Raw genomic sequence first — 5,340 nt, 5'->3', positions numbered from 1 at the left:
GAAGAAGAAGAAGAAGAAGAAGAAGAAGAAGAAGAAGAGTAGGAGGAGGAGGAGGAGGAGGAGGAAGAGGAGGAGGAGGAGGAGGATAAATTAGCTTGGAGGAACCAAAGAGAGACAAAATGGGCAGGAAATCTTGAGAAGCAAGAGTGTGTTTTGGAAAAGTGAATAGAACATTCTATGATAATGTTCAACACAAACTGATCTTATTTTAATGTATTTCTTGGCTGGGTATGGTGGCACAGCCCCATAATCCCAGCACTTGGCAGACCGAGGCAGGAGGATTGCTGTGAGTTTGGGGCCAGCCCAGGTTATAGAGCAAGACCTTGTCTCAAACAAAAAATTCCTTTGACTCTGTCATCTGCAAAAACCAGAAATCAGATAGTCAGAATCTCCTCTAAAACCACTGTATAATATAAAATTGTAATTATTTAAACCCTACCTTCGTTCACTCACAACTGTATCCACAGCACCTGATACATAATGGATACACAATAAATATTTGTTCCAAGAATTCATGCCTCAACCTCTCCCCCACAGCCTTGGATGACCATGGACTCTCTATTATTTTCAGTTTTGGCGCCAGCTTTTTGAAATGAATCTGTCTTGACAAACGCTGTTGAATCAGAGTTGTCCAGATTGGGGCAATGCTAAACGCAGACCAAGCCAGGCGTGATCACGTGCGTGTGTGTCGCTGGTGGGCATCAGGTACTACTCAGAAATGGGAATGCTGTTTGTTCCCTTATCCAGCAGACCTCCTTTTCAGCCTATAGCAGGTAGAACACAATGTACCATGGTTACTCAAAATGCTCACTGGAGCACAATGAAATTCAGAGCATTGGTAGGAAGCATTAAGCTTCTATTACGGCAGATTTGGGGTTTCCTCTCCTAAAATTTCTGATTTGTTTAAAGTCTAAGTCAGGACTTCAGTGTTTGAACTCAAGTATATATATGATTATGATTATATATGAGCATATTTATCTATAGGAAGGATTCTGCCTTATTCAAAGGCTTTATTCTAACAGTCTTTCATGGGGGCTGGGGAGATGGCTCAGTAGAATAAGTGCTTCCCTGGCAAGTGCAAGAGTCTGAGTTCAATCCCCTGTTCTGCCAAAAAACAAAAACAAAAAACAGTCTTTCTTGTCTTCATTTAAAAGAAAACCTCAGGCTCTGAATCCATATGTACTTCTTGTTCGTTCAGCCAGCCCAGAGCACCTGTTCCATTTCCCCACTAAAGATCAGCTTCTCCCTGCCAGGAACAAGAATTGGGAGCTGGGACCCACTCCTACCACCCATGTCCACTCCAGGGGAATCTATCACCTTCTTGCCAATTGCAGTGGCTGCCTGCTCTAGTCTCCTTCTCTGGGGCTATGTGTCACCTACATGACACCACCAGTGAATGGATGTCAAACTTGAGAAGAGACCACTCCTTATGCTGTCCTCACCAGCTGCAGCACCCAGGTCCACGCCCTGCAGTGACAGCCGACGCGGTAAAGGCCAGCACTCCCCAGGATGATTTCCTTAGCAGTATGCCAGCCAGCCTCTTTCAGGGACCTTGATTCACATCCGTAGAGTCCTTTACCTTCTCCCGATCAGGGCTATCAATCTCTATCTGAGTGTCACAAAGATTGGTTTTCACTGTGATTCTTGCTACTTTTCCTTTGAATTCCATCCCATTGATTTTTTTTTTGCTAAGAAACTCCCAAGTCTGGTAACTCAAGAGTGCTCAGAAAGCAGACTTTGACTTCCCCACTGTCAACTTGCCTTGAAAAGTCATGTGGTCAGTCTATGTCCTCGAGATCCATTCCAGGCTGGAAAAATAGACAGCATAACTGCTTTCCAGAACTCTCCGAGCCTCAGAAACCTACTCTCCAACTCATACATCTGCATGTATTAGCTTGTGCTTATCAAAGCAGATATCATGCGCTTGCTGACAGTACTGTACTTGTCTGCTCCACAGCCTTCGGCAGCTTTCAGGCTTTTGACTCCTTTCAGCACCAGTTTTGTGCTGTGCCGTTCAACCCTATTCTTTGATAACTTTGGTATCAGAAATGGTGAAGACCTCTGGCCCTGTAACGAGTTTTATAAGACACAGATGGCAGCATATTAGATAAGGATGGGGCACAGAGGACCTCACTACAGCCACCCCTTCTTCCTGCTGCCACATGCAGGGTTATGCACATTGCTTTTGCTTTAATTGCCAGGAGGTATTGTGAAGACTACACGACCTTCATAATCTTTTTTTTTTTTTTTTTTTTTTTTTTGGTGGAACCGGGGATTGAACTCAGACCCCTTGCGCTTGCCAGGGAAGTGCTTATTCCACTGAGCCATCTCCCTGGCCCCTCTTCATAATCTTTTTGTGAATGATTTTAGGAACTAAAGTTGGGATTAGAACCGATCTCTATTAAAGAGGTTATTTTGGCGATCGGGGAAGCCCATCAATAGAGCTGCGTCCATTATGCAACATTTCCTAAGATGTACTGACCGAAAGTACCAACTGAAGTGGCAACTGACACCTGTTAATAGACCCATTTGGACTACACTTTTCTCAGAGATGTATTCTCATTATGTTTTCTGCTTATTACTACATGATCATTTTCTCTTATGTTTCATACTTTTTCTCCTGAAAATCTGGGCTTTCTCTCCTCACAGAGAGCATGAACAACACTCAACATTCTTAACGTGCAATTCGTGCTGATGCGCGAGTCCTCCCAGACTCCCTTGCCCCTGCACACGGTACACCCCAAGCCCATCCGCCCGCACTAACACAGGCACACACTTTCTCCCTTCTCTGTAGATAGACTTACTTCTTAGCTGGGGATGAACCACAGATGGGCAAAACGTTTCGCAGTTTCTGCGAAGAAGAGAAAATCCACAACTCTGGCCTTCACCATGACCAGTGGTGTTGGCGGTACAAGAGTAATACACAAAACATGAGCCAGACTCCTCCTGGGTAGTTACCATCTGTTACTCAGTCACGCTAACTGAACTTCCATGTAGTGCTAAGTTAAGTTTAGATCAGAGCAAAGACCAATCTTACAAGTAGTTAGACTTGTAGACCAACTCGGGCAGCTGATAACATATTTATCAGGGCGAATTGTCAAGCACTCTACAACTTTATTTCAAGGCTCACTCACGAATTAAGTGTTCTTCCCCTCTTAGCTTGATCAGAGTACCGTATCTTGAGAAGTATTTAAATTTTTTAAGGGGGGGGGAAGACACTGAAGACTTTCAAAAATATCAAAGTACTTTAAAAAAAAAAAATCCTGGATGGAGAAATTTGTAGGCCAAAATTAAGTAAATAAAGAGGCAATTACAAATGCCCGTTTCCTTGACAACTCCCCTCCCCCAGCCCTCCTGCGATAGGGAAAAACCAAAATGAAAGTGAGGAGGGGTAGCCGCCGAGCAGCTCCAGAGCCCGGTAAGCCCAAACCACAGCAGGCTCAGGAAGGAAATACAAATAATCCAATTTAGATCTGGGATCCCTTTGGGGTAGTATTTTTTGGTGGTTGCCATAGAAACCCCAGGGGACGAAAAAACGTGTTGCACGACACAAGACACAAAAGAGAGCGATATGGACCACGAACCTTCGCCCCAGCTTGGTCTATGGCAGAGAATTCGAGGAGGGGTGGACGGGCAAGAGCCGAAGCTGCCTGCAGCCCCGAAAGGACACCCAGCAGCCGCACAAAGCAAAGAGCCCTCGGTGGCCGCAAAGCCACCGGGCCTGCGCCCCCCGCGCGCCCCTCCCGGCGCCCACCCCGCAGGTCCGAGCGAGACGCGGGCGGAGCGGGAGGAAGCCGAGCCGGCCACACCCCGGGAAGGTGCCTGGAGACGGCACCGAGGCACCTACCTCTTTCCTGGCAGCCCTCGGCACATGGACTTGGGAGCCAGACACTGAGCGAGAGCCGGCTGAGGTTCAGAAACTGCCACTACTTTTATGCGAGCTGTAAGTCAGCCAACGCTGGAAAGAAAAGCGAGACTCCACCCAAGGGGTGGACCCTACGGGAAGAAAAAACAGTGGTCCTCGGCTGACGTCTCTCCCCACCCATGTCACTTCCTTTTAAAGCTGCGATTTAGCAGCACAGGGAGGGGAGCTCAGACCCGGGTGGCCGAGTCGCCGCCGTCCCCTCTCCCGAGGGCCTGGGGGCGCATCGCCTCGGTGCGTCCCCCCGAGCGCGTCCGGGGTCTGGGCCGGAGCTGCAGCCGAACACAAAGCCCGCCAAGTGGGCTGGGCGCGTCCCCTGCCCGAGCCCTGTTGCTTCGCCACCCCGAAACCAGCCCCAGACTCCCGCCCTCTGCGCCGGGACCTGAAATTGTCCTCAGCTGGCTCATATTTAATTCACCAAGTAGAAGATCAATTTGTTTGGTAAATGCGCACGCTCTTAAAAAAGAAAAAAAGAAATCCCTCACCTCTGTCCTCCGTGTCCACTCGGAACACCCCGAAAGCCCCGTCTGCGAGATGATGCCAAACATTCGAAAGACTTGGATGTCACCAGCCCGCTCACGCCCACGCGTTTTCTCCATCCAAACCCGGGCACCGAGGTTGGTTCCCACCTCATGTGCGCGCACACGGAGGCACACACGAGCCTGCACGTGGTATTTGCACGCTGTGAGAGGATTGAGCAGACCTTTGTAATAAAGAGGGGACATCACAGCTTAAAAAGGGGCAGGCTGTGGACGAGGGAAGTGCCCGGTCTCCAGCTTTCCTAGAAGATTCAGTCTCAGGGGGGTTAAAGTGGATACCCTTCAGCCGTCCGCGGCGCCCCAGCGGTGTTTGAGTGTGCCAAAGACTCCCGTCTGCACTTGATTCTTCAGATGCTCACGGTCTGTAGGGTAATTTAGGTCTGCTCACAGATAGCTAGAACACTTCGCAGAGCTCCCATGTGTTAAGAAAGCGCCTCAGTGTGCAGGGTGGAGAGAGGAGTGAAACTCCCAGCCCGAAAGATACTTGGGTTGAGTTCCTATTCTCTAAAATCAAAGAATGGATTGAGGTTAAGAGCAGAATATGTTTATTGGGGGAAAGAAAGTCCCTGTCCCTCAAAGGGACAGAAGGGGAACCAGAGCAAGTGGAGAACAGGGGAACTCGCACATGAGGCGGGACAAAACTACGGCCAACCAGTAAGAGTACAAGTACAATTGCTCAGGTAAAGTTGCCATCAAATGGGGAAGCAGGCATGAATAAGGAACAGGGGCTCTTCCTGTTGGGGGATGGGTTAGCAACCGTGGCTCTTTCAAGGTGATTGATGCCTATTTAGAAAACCAGGTGCCAGGGAGATGGCTCAGTGGAATAAGCGCTTCCCTGGCAAGCGCAAGGGCCTGAGTTCAATCCCTGGTTCCGCAAAA

At 48.7% G+C, this 5,340-nt stretch overlaps 1 protein-coding gene across 2 annotated transcripts in view; it reads right to left on the bottom strand.

Annotated features, from left to right (window-relative positions):
• Agpat4 (1-acylglycerol-3-phosphate O-acyltransferase 4) overlaps positions 1 to 4,434 on the bottom strand; it is a 127,889-nt gene extending 123,455 nt beyond the window's left edge. Inside the window, exon 1 of one of the 2 annotated variants that reach the window (XM_023699195.1) lies at positions 4,408 to 4,434. The gene's annotated coding sequence lies outside the window, so the exon portion shown is untranslated. Of the gene's footprint in view, positions 1 to 3,847; positions 3,949 to 4,407 lie in introns of those variants that run through there. The other variant, XM_023699194.1, reaches the window with a different exon arrangement.
• Positions 4,435 to 5,340: the final 906 nt, after the last annotated feature.

The sequence above is a fragment of the Octodon degus genome, unplaced genomic scaffold (assembly GCF_000260255.1).
Source record: "Octodon degus isolate 3935 unplaced genomic scaffold, OctDeg1.0 scaffold00112, whole genome shotgun sequence".
NCBI classification, from domain to species: domain Eukaryota; kingdom Metazoa; phylum Chordata; class Mammalia; order Rodentia; family Octodontidae; genus Octodon; species Octodon degus.
Note: the sequence above shows the minus strand (reverse complement) of the source record. Positions and strands in the feature narration are given on the sequence as shown.